The sequence below is a fragment of the Odontesthes bonariensis genome, chromosome 2 (genome assembly GCF_027942865.1).
Source record: "Odontesthes bonariensis isolate fOdoBon6 chromosome 2, fOdoBon6.hap1, whole genome shotgun sequence".
NCBI lineage: Eukaryota > Metazoa > Chordata > Actinopteri > Atheriniformes > Atherinopsidae > Odontesthes > Odontesthes bonariensis.
In genome coordinates, this window is record NC_134507.1 from 34,686,409 (window position 1) to 34,706,727 (window position 20,319).

The 20,319-nt window shown below is 43.6% G+C and overlaps 5 non-coding genes across 5 annotated transcripts; all 5 read right to left on the bottom strand.

Annotated features, from left to right (window-relative positions):
• Positions 1-6,814: 6,814 nt before the first annotated feature.
• Positions 6,815-6,933, bottom strand: LOC142372374 (5S ribosomal RNA). Its single transcript, XR_012768228.1, has one exon. It is a non-coding gene; the product is annotated as a 5S ribosomal RNA (ribosomal RNA).
• A 364-nt stretch (positions 6,934-7,297) lies between these two features.
• On the bottom strand, positions 7,298-7,488 carry LOC142367756 (U2 spliceosomal RNA). The gene has a single exon (XR_012767168.1). It is a non-coding gene; the product is annotated as a U2 spliceosomal RNA (small nuclear RNA).
• A 304-nt stretch (positions 7,489-7,792) lies between these two features.
• On the bottom strand, positions 7,793-7,905 carry LOC142373230 (U5 spliceosomal RNA). Its single transcript, XR_012768433.1, has one exon. It is a non-coding gene; the product is annotated as a U5 spliceosomal RNA (small nuclear RNA).
• A 604-nt stretch (positions 7,906-8,509) lies between these two features.
• LOC142372440 (5S ribosomal RNA) lies at positions 8,510-8,628 on the bottom strand. Its single transcript, XR_012768244.1, has one exon. It is a non-coding gene; the product is annotated as a 5S ribosomal RNA (ribosomal RNA).
• A 364-nt stretch (positions 8,629-8,992) lies between these two features.
• LOC142368403 (U2 spliceosomal RNA) lies at positions 8,993-9,183 on the bottom strand. Its single transcript, XR_012767342.1, has one exon. It is a non-coding gene; the product is annotated as a U2 spliceosomal RNA (small nuclear RNA).
• Between the last annotated feature and the right edge of the window lie 11,136 nt (positions 9,184-20,319).

Genomic DNA, 20,319 nt, shown 5'->3' on the forward strand with positions numbered 1-20,319 from the left:
ACTCGGAGATAAATTTGACAACTCAATACATTATCATTGGAGAACAAGGGGCAGCCATGAATGTGGAATCAAATGCATTTATTTCAAAATGGTACAATGTGCCAGAATCTGCTCCACATGTTACTTTGTTGGTGAATGAGAATTTCAAAGCAAAGGATGTGGGGCCCATGATGAAAACAGCGTTAGGTGTAAAGTGGGAGCGAACAGAGAATCCGTTAATTTTCCAATCACAGGATGCCACAATGATTAAAATCCTATGCAGCGTATCAGCATTGGCGAAACCGCAGGCTGTTATGGCATTGGCGAACCAATCAGTCCAGACAGCAAAGCAAAGTGAGACAGAAAGGGTTGAGAGTGATCTGTTGAAAGAAATGATAGCTCATGTCCCAAACCAAGTGTGGTCTAAGAATGAGGCCGATGTTGGTTTGGTGAAATCTGCTAATCCAGTGAGAGTAGAATTGAGACCTAATGTTAAACTTCCTAATCGTCCTCAGTATCCACTCAAGCCAGAAGCAGAAGAGGGGGTAAGTGGGACAGTAGAAGGTTTTGTAGGAAAAGGAGTGTTGGTTGAGACAGTCAGTGTGTGTAATACTCCAATATTTCCAGTCCTGAAGGCAGACAAATCTAAATACAGGTTAGCACATGACTTGCGCATGATAAACGCGATTGTGGAAGATTGGCCAGCAGAAGTGCCAAATCCATACACACTCCTCACCAACGTGCCTCCTGATGCAAAGTTTTTCACAGTAATCGATTTATGTTCTGCATTTTTCAGCATTCCTCTAGCCGAGGAATCCCAGTATTTCTTCGCATTCACATACAGAGGTAAGAAGTACACTTACACCAGACTTCCTCAAGGGTTTAAACACAGCCCTCATATGTTTAACCAGGTCCTTGGACAGGACCTAGAGGGCCTCGCATTGAACGGTACCCTACTACGCTATGTTGATGATCTCTTGCTATGCTCACCAACACTTGAGGCGTGTCATCAGGACTCTATGAAGATCCTTGAGAGGCTGGCAGAGGGAGGGTACAAAGTTTCTAAATCGAAACTGCAGTATTGTCAACCTAAAGTAGATTATCTGGGGAGGGTAATCTCGCAGGGAACGATTGCTATTTCCCCAACACACTTGGAGGGAGTAAGTAAAGCACCATGTCCAAAAACAATCGAGGAAATGATGATCTTTTTGGGGATGACAGGTTTCAGTGCAGATTGGATAGAAGATTATGCAATTAAATGCGCTCCCTTGAGAGGGATCATGAAACATTCCAAAGACCAAAGGTTGAAAGCACCACTGGAGTGGACCAGCGAGGCTAAGTTAGCCTTCGAAAGTTTGAAACAGGATTTGCAAAAAGCACCAACACTGGCAATACCAGACTATGAGAAGCCATTTTTCTTATATGTCTCGAACAGACACAACATGTACGCTTCTGCAGTGCTGATGCAGGAAACGTGTAGTGGTCGAAGAAAACAAGCCATTGCTTATTACAGTACAAAATTGGATAATGTTGTACAAGGCTGGCCACCGTGTTATCAAGGGTTGGCCGCAGTGCAGTATACTTATGAGAAAGCATCCACAATAACAATGGGGTATCCAGTCAACATCATGACACACCATAACATCTCAGAACTAATAAATCAGGGAAAGTATGTTGTGACTCAGGCAAGGTGTTTGCAGTTTATGCATCTGTTGACATATCCGGATGTGAGAATACAGAAGTGTACTACATTGAATCCGGCGGATGTCATTCCACTCGAGTTTGAAGGAGAACCACATGAGTGTGTAGCAGAAACTATGAGATATACCAAATTGAGACCTGATCTAGAAGCAACTCCGCTTGGGCGGGCTGATGTCACCTAATTTGTGGATGGTTCATGTTTCAGAGATCATTTGGGTAATCATGCAGGTTTGCAGTTGTGAAGCAGGAAGGCGGAGACTTTGTGACGGTGAAGGCTGAGAAGTGTGAACAGCCATGTTCGGCACAGTTGGCTGAACTGAAGGCATTAACGGAAGCATGTCGACTGGCGAAGGGTAAGGTTGCAAATGTGTACACAGATTCTGCATGTGCTCATGGTGTTTGCTATTTGTTTGGAGCAGTTTGGAAGCAGAGAGGGTTCAGAAGGGCAGACGGGAGTCCAGTGCGACACAAGGTCCAAGTGAGGGAGCTGATTGCAGCCATGATGCTCCCCTCGAAACTGGCAGTGATAAAGTGCCAGGCACATCGGAAAGGTAACGAAATTGTCAGTAAAGGTAATAACGCGGCTGATGAAGCAGCGAAAGTAGCATCAGGATGCCAGGTGGCTGTTTTGGCACCAATGGTGTCACTGGAGCCAGAGGTTACGCCAGAGGACATCATTCTAATGCAACAGGAAGCAGGGGTGGGGGAGCACAATGTCTGGACGCGGAGAGGCGCCACGAAGAACGAGAAGGGATTGTGGAGATCACATGATGGTCTCCTGGTGGCACCAGTGGCTCTGCTGACAATGCTGATCTCTGATGTTCACAGTGTGTATCACTGTGCCAGGGGAGAGGTAGTGAAAAAGGTAAAACAACAAGGTTATTGGTCACCATACATGCATGCAATGGTTGATGAAGTGTTGGGTCAATGTGAAATCTGTGCACAGAACAATGTGCGAAAGGGTGTGAAGACACCAGTGGGACACATTCTGGTGCCAGAAGGACCCTTTAAGTCATTGGTCATAGACTATGTGGACATGATTAAAACAGTACAAGGGAAAAGGTACATGCTAGTGGTGATTGATCGTTTCAGCCGATGGGTCGAAGCAACTCCATCCAAGGATTTGGGAGCAGAGACGGTCGTGAAGTTTTTGGTAAGAGAAGTGATTCCTCGGTTTGGCATTCCAGCAGAGATTAGCTCAGATAACGGCTCAGCATTTGTTCAGAAGGTTGCGAAAGGCATTCTGCAGCAGCTGCGGATCAAGCAGCGCTGTGGGGCCGTTTATCACCCACAAAGTCAAGGGATGGTTGAGAGAATCAATGGAACTTTGAAAGTGAAATTGAATAAAATCTGTGCTTCAACTAAACTAAACTGGGTAGATGCTTTGCCGCTTGCACTAATGAGCTATCGTATGCAGACTCATAGAGTCACGCACCTAACACCGCATGAAATGCTAACGGGTCGACCCATGCCGGCACCTCAGTTGAGAGGTCCATTTAAAGGGCCCCCACTCGAGCAGCTGCAAACAGAGTTGAAAGCTTACATGAGGCAACTGACTGCAATCCACAGAACAATCTATCTACAGGAAAAGTCCAGAGATGTGAGTCTCGTACAGCCGGTTGAGAGACCAGTGGTGCCGGGCGACCAGGTGTACATCAAAGTATTCCGAAGGAAGTGGCACGAGCCAAGACGAGAAGGTCCGTACGCAGTGGTGCGAGCAACGCCGACGGCAGTTCAAGTGGAAGGTAGCAACACATGGTACCATTTGAATCACTGCACTAAGGTTCGGGCTAAAGGCACAGACGGAGTTAAGCCCGAGGGGAAGAATGAACAAAAGGAAGATGTTAAGATTTCTGACACTGATGAGCATCCAGGTGTGGGTGTTGGCCGACGGCATGGGCTCAGGAGAGCAAGGCCTGGAGATGTGGGACGGCATCCCGCATCCAGGGGAGGCGGGAAGGGGTCCCGTGAGGATACCACCCCACAGGGGAAGTAGCCAGCCTGGGTCAGATGAGTATGATGCAACAATACAAACCCACTCAGACCATGCCACGCCACAAACTTTGCCAGCAATACACACTAGAGCTAGTCATGAAAAGGCAGATGTTAAGCTTGAATTTAAGTACGTTGGAATAAAGGATGGTGAGGAAGTGTGGATCATGGGTCCGGTGGAGGAGATGACCAAATCACCGCCTCCGGACGCTGCAACGAAGGGACAATCTGAGAAGATCAGGGTGTCCTCGGGCCAGAAAGGAGTTGTTCATAACGGTGGTAAGAATAGGAAGATGTCTCGTGAAAATCTAGGGGGACTTGATGCCATTAGCACTACAGGACGGAATAATCATGTTAATCCAAGAACATATGGAGGGTACATGCACAGGAAGAGACAGGAAAACAGTGTAACTGTGGAAGATGGTTTGTGGGGGAAGGCAGCACAGAATATGTGGTATAGGTGGGCATGGTACACTACGAGAGAACTAACGGCGACGGAGTGCCTCATATGCGCAGACGCTCCGGGGGCATTGCCTGTTGTTGTTCCAGAGCCACACACCTTCAGGGACTGTGCAGTGGTCCAGCAACGGGAATGCAGAGAAGGTAGGTTTACACCTCAGAAGGATAAATGGTTATTGTTTGAGCTTCCGATGTGTGGAATTAAGTGCAGATTGATGTTTGGGGGAAATAAATTACAGGACTTTTTCAAAAAAGGGAGGGGCCACAAATTGGAGTCGTCCTGTGCGGAATTTAATCTTAGCACAACACAGGATGGGCCTCCTACTGATTGTAGAGTAGATTACGATGGTGAGTTTGAATGCTTCACGAGTGGTGGATTTACTAATGACAGTGGAACTCACGTAGGTAATACTACCGTTAAATGCAACGTCACATGGGTTTTATCTTGGTTTCCACACGCAAATATGAAACCAATATTTATCAGGACACCTGTGTGGTATGAAAATCTGGTTCCTTTGGATCAAAAATGTGAGGATATAGAAATGACAATTCCGACTCTCTACCTGTTTGGGGATCAGACACACCCAATAGCTGATAGTTATTGGATGTGTGGAGAGGACGTTTTGTTAAACGTGTTACCCAACAGGTGGATAGGCCTGTGTGCACTTGTGAGGATGAAGACTTCGGTTGTGTTAGTGTATGACAAGGTAAACGAGTTACTGGGGTTGGATGTGGAAAATGGGAGAATTAAAAGATCTAGTGGTGACTACATAATGGACAAGCACGTTTACTTGGATGCAATAGGGCAGCCGAGAGGGATTCCTTTTGAGTTCAAAGCATGCAGTGAGGTTGCAGCTGGATTTGAGTCTATTTTGCCGTGGATCACGATTAACAAAAATGTGGAGTGGATTAATTACATATACTACAACCAACAGAGAATTCTTAACTACACGAGTGAAGGGCTTGCAGCCTTTGGAGAACAACTACATGAGACGAGTAGGATGGCTTGGCAGAACAGACAGGCTTTGGATTGGATATTAGCGGAGAAAGGTGGCGTTTGCCAGATGGTTGGGGAAAAATGTTGTACATTTATACCCGGGAACACTGCAGCTGATGGTACGTTTACAACGGCCACGAAGAAGATCAGGGAGCTGAAAGAGGAGCTGAAGAGTAATGCTGGTGGCAGTGAAGGGTGGTGGACTGGTCTGGATGGGATTTTGGGAGAGTGGGGAGCGATGGCAGTGAAGGCGGGATTAGCTATATTGTCAATATTCATAATGGTCGCCCTATTGGTGTGTTGCATTATACCCATTCTGAGAAGGTGGTTGCTGCAAGTGATGTTCAAACGGAGTATGGAACAAACCAGGAGGCAGATGACCATGCGAGACCAGGTCTGAGGACCAACGCATGGGAGAGCGGGCCAACGAATGAAGGTTACCAACGGACGGTTCACATGATTCTTTCCTTGAGGGTGGAACCAAGGTTAGTCTGATAGGGAGAAGAGATGCTGAAGATCTCTTTGATTGGGAGTGATGTACTGGCGACCTCTCCTCCCAGAGTTAGCTTAGCAGTTCCAGACCCAGCCAGACGGATGTTCGGCCAGGAGGAGACGACACCAGAGTACAGGAGATGGGACGGGACTGGAGGAGCTGCATTACATTGCTTTTTATTACTTTTGTTGTGTGATAATCCATAATTTTATGTATTGTACTTGATACAAAACTGTGATTAATTGGGTTGATGGTCGTGTATTCATTCTATGTTTATTATCAATCAAAACTGATCACGGATATGTCCATTGCCAATTGTGTTGGTCGACTGTTCGGAGTGCGACCTTGGTAAAGTGGTCGGTCGCCAAGTGGGGTGGGGCCGTAGGTGAGTTTTCCCAAGATAAGAACATGAGTTACGGAAGTAGCAGTCGGTGGGTTTTTCGCACCTATGCACTGCGGACAGTGGACAAGTGTGATGGCAATGTAAAACTTGTAGTGTTGTTGAATTCAATGTCGTTTAATTTAATTTAATCATTTAATGTGATTCGAGTACACATATATATATATTCCTTTTCATTGATTCAAAATGGTCCCGTTGATTGATATTGTAGAATTATTAGGATGATTTAGTGTTGATTATGTTAATTAATTCTTAATTAACTATGTGGGATGATTTTCTTTCATTTTAGATTATTTCTTTATTAAATCACTGAAAAGTGATTTCAGGGGGGACTATGTGGGAGAAGGATGTCATGACATCCTCATGACATCTGGCCTAGTTACATCTTGTGCTTTGTTGTTCGGCTCATACGAATATGGGTAAAAGGTAGTATGGGCTGTTTACATTTAGGGCAGACGCTTGGCGTCGCAGAAAGAGATTGAGACCGGATGACGCATGCATGTTATGATTAAACCAGTATAAAGTTGGTTCACAGTATGAAGACGGTGGACATTTTGTACATCCTGTATGCATATTTGCTGTGACAGTTTGTTCAATAAACTCCCCAATGGACTGCTAACCGACAGTGTACTCGGCCCTATTTCCTCCACAACACTCCTTTGTCAGGACAAAGTTAAATGTATGAGGATCAAAGGCAACCATGACACGGGACATCTTAGCAGATCCAGGATCAGCAAGATGGATCACAGGGTGATCAACAGATGTTTCAACAAAAGACATGCAGAGAGAAAAATGCTTACAGCACCTGGTATTCCCAAGCGGTCTCCCATCCAAGTACTAACCAGGCCCGACCCTGCTTGGCTTCCGAGTTCGGACGAGATCGGGCGTGTTCAGGGCGGTGTGGCCGTAAGCCACAGTCCCCGTGACAAATATGTGTTACATAGGTGCTGGAACCATACGTTGCCCCTATTTTACCAGAGAGTTGGCTTGAGAGGCTGATGTTGAGCCTGCACGTCGACTTCCCTGATGTGATTGTTCTCTGCAGCTGCAAATGGGACTCTCAGATAACTTAGTGTGTGTCTGTCAAGCTCCTCTGTTCTCTGTGTGTAGTTTGGTGTTCATGGTCATACAGAGAAACCAGGGAAGCTCAATCCCACGACGTGCTCATAAACTGCGTCTTTTCTAAAGATTATAGTTCCATTTTAGAAGTCAGAATACAATGGCTCCCTGAAACTACCACCATGTACCGCAGGTTTTGTTATTTCACAAGAGTTGGGAAGAGTGCACCGTTCCCGGCGGCACTGCAGTACCGGGTCGATGCGTGGAGTGAACGGAGCAAGCCCCTTTTTCAACCCCTGTGCCTAAAAATCCATTTAATATGTAGTCCTCATATAGAGGACGTATCAGATATTAAACTGATAAGAACAGATACTACACTTGATCTTAGCCAAAAGGCCGAGAAGCGATAACCCTCCACTGTTTCACGTCCGACAGCCCTTCCTGGCACAATGCGCACTTGTGGCGGTGCTCTTTTTTTGCCTACAAAGCGTCACTTTGCACCTCCGCCCACCCGCTGCAGTGAGCACTCTTCAGCCGTTTCAGATGGTACAACTTTGCACTCCCGCCCGCTCCACTGAGCACCATTCAAACAACAACAATTTAGCGCTCCAGCTTTGAACATGGGCACGGTCTCAAGAAATAAGGTGACTCTACTCCGAGAAGTCACTTGGCACAGCAAGAAGATTTCCTTTGCACAGACAGAATGGGCTTCACCCGCAAAGGTAAAGCCTTCCAAAAATAGAAACAACTCATTAATGCTGCTCTCCACGGAAGTCTTTAGTAAAAGGCGAAAGACTTGTACGTTATGAAGAGAAACCAGAGTACGAGTATTTGACACTGCGGGAGCAGTGCATCAGGCTAGTTGGCATAGCCACCTTCCCCACGGTGAGCTTTGCTTGGTTGAGACGCTGGCTCCTCGGCCGACCAGGTAGGAACAATCGGGCCCTATTCAATGGCTGCTTTGTCTTTTACTCTGTGCAAAAGACTAGGGGTCTTGAGGCTTTGTTCTGACCGCTCATTGGGTGTAGAGGTTTTTTTCAAGCAATTCTCCCAGTCGGCCCAATCCCAGAGCCATCTCAAAGTGGAGTTCACTTTCACTCTCTTTTCGCAGACTAAAAGCCAGAGTTTTATCTCAGAAGCTAAGCAGAGTCGGGCCTGGTTAGTACTTGGATGGGGAGACTGCCTGGGAATACCAGGTGCTGTAAGCCTTTTGGCTTCTCCAGGCACATGCAGTTTGACTGCGTCAAATGCAAAGGCAGTCCCTGTTTGACTTTTTGGAACTGCTCCTTTGTCAGGACAAAGTTAAATGTATGAGGATCAAAGGCAACCATGACCTGGGACACCTTAGCAGATCCAGGATCAGCAAGATGGATCACAGGGTGATCAACAGATGTTTCAACAAAAGACATGCAGAGAGAAGAGAGAAAAATGCTTACAGCACCTGGTATTCCCAAGCGGTCTCCCATCCAAGTACTAACCAGGCCCGACCCTGCTTGGCTTCCGAGTTCGGACGAGATCGGGCGTGTTCAGGGCGGTGTGGCCGTAAGCCACAGTCCCCGTGACAAATATGTGTTACATAGGTGCTGGAACCATACGTTGCCCCTATTTTACCAGAGAGTTGGCTTGAGAGGCTGATGTTGAGCCGGCACGTCGACTTCCCTGATGTGATTGCTCTCTGCAGCTGAAAATGGGACTCTCAGATAACTTAGTGTGTGTCTGTAAAGCTCCTCTGTTCTCTGTGTGTAGTTTGGTGTTCATGGTCATACAGAGAAACCAGGGAAGCTCAATCCCACGACGTGCTCATAAACTGCGTCTTTTCTAAAGATTAAAGTTCCATTTTAGAAGTCAGAATACAATGGCTCCCTGAAACTACCACCATGTACCGCTGGTTTTGTTATTTCACAAGAGTTGGGAAGAGTGCACCGTTCCCGGCGGCACTGCAGTACCGGGTCGATGCATGGAGTGAACGGAGCAAGCCCCTTTTTCAACCCCTGTGCCTAAAAATCCATTTAATATGTAGTCCTCATATAGAGGACGTATCAGATATTAAACTGATAAGAACAGATACTACACTTGATCTTAGCCAAAAGGCCGAGAAGCGATAACCCTCCACTGTTTCACGTCCGAGAGCCCTTCCTGGCACAATGCGCACTTGTGGCGGTGCTCTTTTTTTGCCTACAAAGCGTCACTTTGCACCTCCGCCCACCCGCTGCAGTGAGCACTCTTCAGCCGTTTCAGATGGTACAACTTTGCACTCCCGCCCGCTCAGGACAAAGTTAAATGTATGAGGATCAAAACCAACAATGGCCTGGGACATCTCAGCAGGTCCAGGATCAGAAACATGGAGACTGAGGGCCAATAGAAACAGAGGTGTCTGCCAACCAATCAGCAGCAGCCGAAGCTGGTTAACTTCCTCGTGTCTGTGTGTCTGTGTGTGTGTGTGTGTGTGTCACAGGGTGATGGGCAAATTTTTCAACACAAGACATGCAGGACGCAGAAGTAAATATAACTGTATTTTTTTGAAGAATTGGAAAGAATTGTCCTTGTGGATAAAAATCATGTCATTAACATCCATTTCTGGAAGTTAATAATTATTTGTGTTGACAGCAGCACCGTCACTGTGAAGGAGAGAGCATGAGAGTGTTATAAATAGCATTAGAGTGTTATAAATAGTAGCTGATGGATCACTATTGTCTATACCTGGGTGGTAGAACACAAACAGTTATACACATAGATTGTATAAACCACCCCAGTCAGAACATCACCTGAGATGTCTACCCTGTGAGGGACATTTGTTTTTTGAGGTGTGGGAGTTAGAGGCAGCTGGAAGCTCTAACAGTCAACCAGCCACAGAGGATGAAGCTCTGATCACTTTTTTCTCATTCTCATGAGAAAATCTCAGCAATCTCATTGCTTTACAACTTCACCGCTTGACTAGGCTCATGGATTATCTATATACAATACATCTTCACTGTAAAGTCCAATAGCTGCCCTGACATACATACATTCCTTAACTTTACTAGGTTAATTACCATATGCACTTATGACTGATTTTTATGAAGTAAAAGTTAGTTGCATGGTGAAAAATGCAAAAAACTTAGTGTTTAGAGGGAAGATGACTTTATTTAGAGTGAAGCTCATTCAACAATAAGTAGCAACACAGTCTCACTCCCACTGCGCATTCAAAGAAGAAGAAGTGTGCATGCATGCGACATTCAGTCTCTCCCCCTCAGCAAAGTATATTAGGTCTATGTCAGCAACGCAGCAGTCCAGCACACAGGCCGGCAGGGCTGGACTGGCTATCTGGCCGTTCGGGCATATCCCGAACGGCCCTCCCGCGATTTGGGCCCTCTGGGCCCTCCGAGGGCCGTAAATAAAATATACATATATATATTATATTTTTTATTGACTGCAACGGTAAAAACAATGACACGTCGGGGCCCATTGGATGTTTCTCCTGACGCACAGAGCGCTAGTCCAATGAGAATGCCTAACGTTGTCAAAGGCCCGCCCCTCCCTACAGGCCCACTTGACCCAAGTCATCATCATCATTATAAACCCAAGTTTAGCTGACTTCACTTGGCTATATTCGGCTAAAGCTCTGGTGGAAAGAGGACGCGAAATGGAGAAACAAAAGAGTGGCCATGACAAGCGTAAAGAAAAGAGAAAACAAAAACCAAGAGACGACGCAGTAAAATGCGCTAAAATCACCGATATGTTTTTTAAAAGCACAAGCTCGAGCTCAGGTTCGGTTAGTGGGGCCGTGGGAGATGCGGAACCTGGCTGCTCGACCTCAGGTTGGGGCAGTGGGGCCGCCGGTACATCATCAACGAGCGCACAGGTGGTGGAGAATGAACAGGAGGAGGAGGAGGCGGAGATGGTTCCAGCTGGGGAACCAGAGGAGGAGGAGACGGAGATAGGAGACGTGACCCAGCAGGGAGAGACTGAGGTTAGAATTCATCTCAACACACCCGCTAGCCAATGCAGTGTAGCTATTGGGCGCTTCAGCGTTTCGTTTCCCATTGCCTGAAAGTTTGAAACCGAGACCAAGTTGTCATCCTGACTTCATCAAATCAGTCACAAAAATACCCATTTGGTATATTTTTTTGGTTTTGCTGTAGTGAAAAAAATGACGTGTCCGAGAAAAAAAATACACAGACATAAGCACTATCTTAGGCTCTTTTGATCAGTCTCAAGCTGCATTACAGTTTATGCCTGGGGGGCGGGGGTTCCATTCAGTAAGCTCACTGACAGTATCTGTGGACTGGAGCAATTTTGAGTAATAAATAAAATAATTGAACCCAGGAAATTATTACTACATGTTCAATTTGATTCAGTAAGACTTAGAACATACAACAGTGTGTGTGGTGCTGGTGCTCCTTTTCTATACAGTGTTGTGTGTGTTGGTGAAATATTGCTTTGCTTATCCCTGGCTTGGGTCTGTGGGACCCATTTTCAGGTTTTGCTGAAGGAAAATGGTATGAATACTTTTTTCACAATGAGATTCACTGGCCAGGGCTCATCATCTGGAAAATAAAGTTAGTTATCCTCCTCTCTCTATCTCTTATCCTCAAAAACAAAGATACTCAGAACTTCACAAGCAGGATGAAGGGAACATGAGGGTGCACAGCAGTTTTTTTCCCCTCCTTTAGTCCCAGGTCCACTGGGCCAGAATATCTTCTATGTAACAAAAACATGAACACCTTACAAGGATTAAATGGAGGATTAATGATAATTAGACAGAAGTGTGTGTATATATAAATATACATATATGCGCGCTGGGCCCTCAGTGATCAAAAAGTGCCTGGGCCCTTTTCAGATGCCAGTCCAGCCCTGCAGGCCGGGGCACTGAGGGCAGCCTGCTGAGTCCACTTTTTTTAATTCTTTTGAAGAAGAATAAATAAGGTAAGTTATCAAGCAAGTATGTTTGTTAATATGTTTTAATTACTGCTCTGACAGTTAGCGTTCACTAGCTAACGTTAGCATTAGTTAGCTAGCTAACGAACCAAACAGGCATAACGTTAGCCTGTTCAGGCCATGGTTAAGGCGAGTTTGGGAGGTTTCCCAGTCCTGTGATTATCTTAAAACCTTCGAAAAGTTCCAAAGCCTAATTACTTTGAAAGTCTCACATTTGAAATGTTGTAGCATGAGTTTTCCGTTTTCCCCAAATTGACAGCGATGGCATTTTGGCCTGACTTTCAAATTTGCAACGTGGAAATGACAGTTTTCAGTTAAGGCAGCATGAATGTGTTTGATGCAGAGAGGAGGATAAATGAGGTTCATAATGCACTGGCGCTGTCTTTCCTTGGGGAAATGGTGAAGGCTGGTGTGGTAGCATAGATGCTTTCGCATCCTATGAGTCATGACGGCCCTAATTGCACACGCAATAAGGGTAAATAGCCATTTACTGCAGGTGGGATGGACTATATAGCCCAGTTACCTCCTCATCTCGCTCTTTTTGCGCTCCGTGCCCATATTATTTCCCAGCAGAGTGGCTGAGCTCAGGTGTCTTGCTCCGTGTGCGACACATAACCCAGTTGGTTTGAGGTGGTATTACTATTTTCAAAATAAATTGGCAATTGGCAACAATTTATCAAGAACACATTTTAAATTTTGAACTTCATACCAATATTGTTCCATATGTAGTATCTATGTGGGGGAAAATTATGTTTGTAGATCAATGACCAAGAAAGAAGCATCTGTTTATGAAAGTAGGATAGTTTTGAGGGGATTTTTTTCAACATTATAATTACAAAGTAAAAAGAAATTTAGGCCTCCTAATTTAGAGAAAATTAAATTCGGTATGAAGTTCCAAATTGAAGATGTGTTCTTGATAAATTGTTTAAGCCAATTTATCCATAAGGTCACTGTGAGTGTTCATAATGGCCAAATGTGTTAGTCTCTCCTGCGTCATGGTGCTGCGCAGCCAGGTTTTCAGGCTGAGAAAGAGCGCTCAGATGCCGTGACAGATATGGGCAGGGCCAGGGAAAGCCTAATGATCTTCTCCACCTCTGACAGCATGGAGCGGGGTTGGTGCTGCAACGTTTGCAGGATGGACCCCTTTGCAGGAAAGCCCTCCTCTGTCCCCCGTCCCTACACACAACTATAAAGAATGTGAAGGGGACAAAGGGCCTCCTCACACTGGAGGGCAAAGTTGTTCAGGTATGTTGATTTGTCTTCATCAGAAGAACACACTAATACACTCAGATAAATGACCGTGCTTAATTGTAATTCAGAGATACAAACATTTTAGGTAGACAAAGTAATGCAGTAAAAATCTGAGATTTTCTTGTAAACAACAGACTTTCTGCAGCTTTATTGTCTAATGACCAGTATTTGAAATGTTTTATTACAGAAAAGCTGTTGCAATGACATGTTTAGGTCTAATTAGATCACTAAGTGATTGAACTTGTTCTTATTTAGCTCTCAGCTGTGAAAAAGGTCCGCAGTGGGAGAGAGGAGGTCCCGCTGCGTGAGGTGAAGCTGCAGCAGGTAAGACCAGAGAACGGGAGGATTGGAGAGGAGGGACAACCTCTGTGGTTTCTAGATAAGGGAAGCTAAAATAAGATAACTTTCATATTCTGTGATTACCTTAGTAGTCTATGGGAGTGTGCTAACTGTCTCTTTCTGCGGCGCTAGTTGTTTATATGTTTACTGTGGTCACTTGTAGGCTGCACATTACAGAGTAATCTCTGGTGCCTTTATAGTTCTGACATCTCATACTGTGTTCTGTACAGGATAAAGCTTCTGCCTCCCTCACGCTGTGGCGGGAAGCTGCAGTCCAGGAGCTGGACCTCGGCAGCCAGCGCAGGATTACCCACTTAAAGTCCAACATGGATGCAGGAGGGGACTTCCTGCACACAACACCCTACAGCAATGTAGAAGTAAAAAGCATTCTAATTCATCTAATCTAAAAACACATTCTAATCAGAATCAGAATGAGCTTTATTTGCCAAGTCGGTAGGCACATACAAGGAGTTTCTCTGGTTTAAACATGTAAAAGGCCACATGAAGTTTGGAGGTCTGCAGCAATGGACTCTGCAGAAAGGTCGCCAACCTTCTGCAGAGTCCATTGCTACAGACCTCCAAACCCCGCTCTGTCATTTTACGTGGCCGACCACTTGGTGGCTGAGCTGCTGGCGTTCCCAGTCGCTTCCACTTTGTTCTAACACCACTGACAGCTGACTGTGGGACATTTAGGAGCGAGGAAATGTCTCCACTGGACTTGTTGCACAGGTGGCATCCTATCATGGCACCACGCTGGAATCCACTGAGCTCCTGAGAGCGAGCCATTCTTTCACAGATGTTTGTAGAAGCAGTCTGCATGCCGAGGGGCTTGAATTTCTACACCTGTGGCCATGGAAGTGATGGGAACACCTGAATTTAATTATCTGGATGAGTGAGTGAATACTTTTGGCAATCTAGTGTATATTATACAGACATAAAATGGCAAGTGATCTGACACAATTGAGAAAGAGATTAAAGAAATAAACAAGGAGTAAGAAAGGGGTTTAATATCTAGCTGCAAGGTATTATGGGACATAAGTGCTGTTTGTTTTGGCAGGTGCTGATTGTGACTGATGAGGCAGCTGGAGTGGAGGTGATGGGCGTGATGGAGAGCAGCACAGGGGGGGTGCTGGAGCTCCTCATGTCCAGCACCGAAGTGTTTTATATTTCCCAGGACTTGTGGGAGCCCTTGAAAAGGGTAAAGTCTTTCTAAATATAAAATATATTGGGAAAAAAATCATTAACATTGAGGCAGTGGAAAGACCCTGCCCTCTGGCAGAATAAATTTCATATATATGTATATAGTTTACACATAGTTAATATTGTTTTATGTTCTATTTTTATTGATGACGTTTCTTTGAAAATATAATGAAAATGAATTTAAATCCAGCATTTGGCTCAGTTGTATTGCTGTGGTAATATAGTCTGTGAAGATGAAGTGAAGATAAAAACTCTCCCAACCAAGGCTCAGCTCTGAAATACTACTGACAGGAATTTCAGATGTGAGATGGTGACAGAGGGAGGACGCCTGGAAGAAACCCTGGACAGAATCAGACTTCAGATTTATTCATCTATTCAATAAAGATATATTTCAGTACTCTGTTTTAACGTAACATATAACAGTACAGATGCACATGTTCATTTATTTGTCATTTCAGTTCAGTTTTATTAACACAGACACAATTAAAAGAAGTAGCTTAGCTAAGGAATCCTACAAAATGCACCGTAACTTCTGTTCAATCCCGAGCACGCACAGAAGTGTGGGAAGAAAAAACTGAGTTTTAACAGGAAGAAAGCTCCATCAGAACCAGAACCAGGAAGGGCGGCCATCTGCCTGGAGCAGCTGGGGCTGAGAGGACAGAAAAGAAGGGACAACAAGCAGCGGAACACCAGGCCAGGGACACCTGCTGAGAGAGGAACAAGTTAATGACAACAATGATGTCACATGTACATGGAGAGGAGAGGTGCATCATGGGAGCTCCCCCAGCAGGCTGGGCCTACAGCAGCAGAACTATGGGATGTTTCAGGCTCAGCTGAGCCATCCCTAACTATAAGCTTCATCAGAAAGGAAAGTTTTAAGCCTGATCTTAAAAGTAGAGAGGGTGTCTGCTTCCTGAAGCCAAACTGGCAGCTGGTTCCACAGAGAGGGGCCTGATAACGGAAGGCTCTGCTCTGCCATTTACACAAAAGGGGGAGATTAACATTATGCAGGACAGGTCCGATCCCTCGGTCAGTATATATCTCATGCAAATTTGACTGTATCCATTGAACTTATGATAGAATCATGCACCGTATTAGTCATTTTGGGGAACTCTGATTAAAGTTTTAATAATGTCTCTTGCTGAGATTACATTTTATAACATTTAAGTCTAACACACCATGTTATTGTGATAAAATGAAAGGTTTTAAATAACAGTACAACAGCTACAAGACGTCCAGGTTACACATATAACAGGGCGAAAACTGACAGGATTTGAGGTGAAAAACACTTTGAAAGATGGAAGTTGTAATAATCCTAAACCTGTCACTTGATTTCATTGTAAGACACAATTTTTTTTTGTACTATTAACAAAATTTCAACAAACTTCTATAACTGCTTAACTTGACGGATAAACATACATTTATATTTATATCTAAATATCTGTTGTTGTAATATAATGTAAATGTAATATAAATATCTCAAGTGTTTCCAGTTAAAGCGAGTCTGCCATGTCAGCAGAAAGTATTACCTTATTGCTGAATATACTGTCCTGTTCCTGTGGGCAGTGTCAGTGATTGACAGATAAAGCAGCCAATCAGCACATGATGTTCACTGCAGGGCAGCTGCTTACTCGTGTGTACAGTATCTGACTAAATACATCCCAAAGAAGGAAAGTGGTCTGTCAGAGTACCTGCAAACTGTCATGGAGAATTCCAACATGGACAGAGTTAATGAGTGTGATGAGATGAGAGCTGTCATGCAGGCTTACTCCAGAAAGAGAGAGATCAGTGCTCAGGAGTGTGTGACGCGTGCATGTGGAATAAAGATGAAGAAGTGCTCACGCAGTGTTGTGTTCATTCCTACTGATGACAGTCCAGTGAAAATGAGTCGCCCCATGTCATTCTTGGAGGACACCCCGTCAGAGTCTCGTAATGTCTGGATGACGAGTTTGAGTGACAAATACAAAGCCAGACCCGAGACCCCAGAGTATGAGGAGATGTGCTCGGCTGATTTTGCTGCTAGCTGCAGGTTTGTCAGTGCAGACCACTCAAAGCGTGATGGTGTTTCACCACTTCTGAATGAGCTGGGATTTGTCCAAAGGCGGAAAAATGATAAGCCCTCTGTCATCAGATATTACCAATGTTCCAAGGAGAAGCACCCCGAGCAGTTTTATGCCAGATTACTGAGACTGTACCTTCCTCACCGATCCGAGTATGAAATACCAAGTGCCCATCTTCCAACCTACGAGTCTTTGTACAACTCTGGCTGGGTGCAGCTCCCAGGCTCAAACCGTCCTGAGAGCGTGAAAAACATTACACAAACACACAGAGACTAATATGAGAAACACACTGAGGAGATTGAGAATGCACTTGTAGAGTTTGAGGAGAGCAGAGAGCATGTGATGGATGAATGGTGGAATCTGGCTCCTGAATCTGAAGTTGTGAGGTTGCCCTGTGATGATGAGCTGCAGCAAACAGAGCCCGCCACCGCAGTTCGCTCTGTGTCTGTCTGTGCACTCGTTATAAATGTTAATTTCACTTCACTAATAAAAAACAAGGTGAAGTGAAAAATAATAAAAAAAAAAATAATATTTAGTGATGATGATGATGTTATTTTCATTCCTTTCTTTCTTTCGAGTCTGTGGAGAGGGGTCTGGCTGTAGACCTGCTCTGTGAGGACCGGAAGCGACGAGCGAGTGTACCGGAAACACGTATTTTTCGTTCCCCATTTGAACTGTGGAGACGACGAGGTGAGTAAAAGTCGAGTGAAAACAACTTTCTTTTATACGAAGATACAGAAACAGTCTTATTCACTAGAACATTACGTTGCACTATTTACTGTTAAGTTATATTAACTTTAAAGAATCAGGTTTTTTACTTTTGGCTAGTCTTTAGCGTTGTTATCGCATCGATAGTAGTATATATATATAATATATATATATATATATATAATTTTGTTTTACTTATTACGACATTATTTGTCTCTTACAGATGCATATTTCAATAACAACCGCCGGCACTACGCCCAAAATCGAACGCTGCACGTCTTGTTGCAAACTGTTTCACTGCCCTCTGTGCCGACAATTTAAAGCAGCAAAGTTGTCCAAGCTGCAGAGCCACTTAGAGGCACATAGAAAAGGTGGCATTTTATTTAAAGGTAAGCATAATGTATTTGTCTGTTTGTTTGTACATAAGTATGAGCCAACGCTACTAACTTCTGCAGGTTGTGGTTTGGTTAGTAGTAGGGTAAAAGGAAAATGAAGGGAATGTAGGTTGCAGTGAAGAACATCTGACACCTCACTTTTCTGTGTGTCTTACTGTTCTGAAATGATGTTTATGATGTACAGTTTTAGACAGTCACTTTCAAAAAAGAAAAAGTTTAGAATCAGATTCTCTGCTCTGCAAGTCAAAATGTATGAGCTATGTGAGACAAATCAATAGCAGAAAATGAAAAGTTAAGTGAAAAGTTGAAAACTTTAGAGTGTGTGTGTGTGTGCACTCACGCCCAGAAAGAGAGTATAAACAGTATTTATAGTGTGTACTTACTTATTTGTCATTGGTCTCTAACTCTCTAAATGTAGCCCTGAAAAGAAACATTTGTACAGCTGTACCGCAGCAGCAGCTGTAATTTGAATTGTTTTACCCTTTTTACCAATTACTATAGCCATGGCAAAATGTTTGCCCATTGGACCAAGGCTTCAAAAGCCCTTCTGGCAGGTGAGGTGCCACCAGTTTTTAGACTGAAGAAGCCAAAGCTTGATGACATGACTGAGGTCAGTTTGCACTCCTTTTTTCTCAATCTTTATTAGTTGTTTTCAGTAAATCTTATGTCAAGTTTTCCCTCCCAGGACATGGTTTGAGAACTGACTTTGTGACGTTTGCTTGTATTTAAGGCAAAATAATACTTATTTAGGCTGAAGAGAAGCAGAATAAGTGGCAGCAAACTGCTGCTCCAGTTGTGCAGGAGGTGGGGAAAACTTAAGAAGAGGTAGGCTTGATCTCCATCATCTCCATTCCATGTTGTTAAATTTTGTGAAATGACCTTTCATGCTCTGACAAAAAAGCTTTTTTTTTTTTTCTTTAGACCAGTGCGGTGGTCCGAGATGCATCATCGATGCATCATTGTGCATCAATGGTGGAGAAAAGTTCTTGTTAGTTAAAACACTTACAAAAAAGACGATTGAAAGTTTGTATTGTGTCTACTGTTTTCTCCTGTAACAGAGGTTATTGGCTATCTGGGTCATGTAACTAGGTATTCAGTATTTTCACTTTGAATACACAAAGCTAAGTTGATTTAAAATCATACACCCTCACACCCTCAATGTGGTCCGACAGCACAAGGTAAGAACACAGCACAAACAATATTAATAGAATATTATTACAATATATAATAATATAATATAAATAATATAATATTAGACTTGTAAACACACATAAAATATGCCTATATAAAAGAATTGAGTAAATCAATATGTAAATGGGCCCAACAGTAGAAGCATTATACATTAAGGTGTACTTACAGAGATTTATTGTTTCAAAATGAATTTGTAGAGCAAATTAAATTAACAGCTGTTGTTTTTGCAAATTAAATTAAAACAAAACACTGGAGTAAAATAATGCATGTTTTGAGTAGGCCAATAATGTTTTAAGGGGATCATAACAGCTGTACATCTAGTCTCTATTGATTATCTGTAGAATAAACCTATAAGTGGTCGTAACGTTTAAAAATACCCAAGAGAGTCACAGACCTGCACTGTCAGGACCCTCTTGCAGACCGTCACCTGCACTGTGAGGACCGGAAGTGCACTGTGAGGACCGGAAGTTGATTCGAAGCCTTTCAAAATAAAAGCGTGTGTATCGGAAGCACGTATTTTTAAACTATTTTAAACGCTATATTTTTCAAGAGGTCCTCACAAATGAATTAATTAGTTAACAGTATTCCCGGTCTATTGTTTTTATTTGTATTGTAAACTTTTGTTTGGTCACTGCACACATTTTCTCTGAGGCTCATATTCATAAGCCAACATCTCACAAGATGCCATAGGCCTATACTGTACATTTTATTGTATACTATAGAGTAAGTCACTACTATTTCATTATCATTTCATTTTGACTTTATCGCACTGCTCTTTACATATATATATATGTATTTGTTTCAATTAGTTTTTCTGTTGTATTATTCTGTATTTTTATCCTTAACCACCATAAATTTCATGTTTGGTTCTATGTCTATGCCAATTATGTTCTTGTGCTGCTGGAACACCTTAGTACCACTAAATAGTACCCTAACTCTTGATATCTACAGTATAATCTTAGTCAAATTATTAAGGGATCAATGAGAAAACATAAAAAGCACACCAAGTCACAACATGATCAAATGTTCTGTAGTGTTTATTCAGTCAAACATTCACAATATGACAAAAAATCTTTGTTTTTGTCGACTACCTGTTCACAAAATATCAACATGTCGTTAATATTGTGAAATATCATTTTGAAAGGCTCCAGGATCGCTTCTCTTTCATCTTCGTCCAG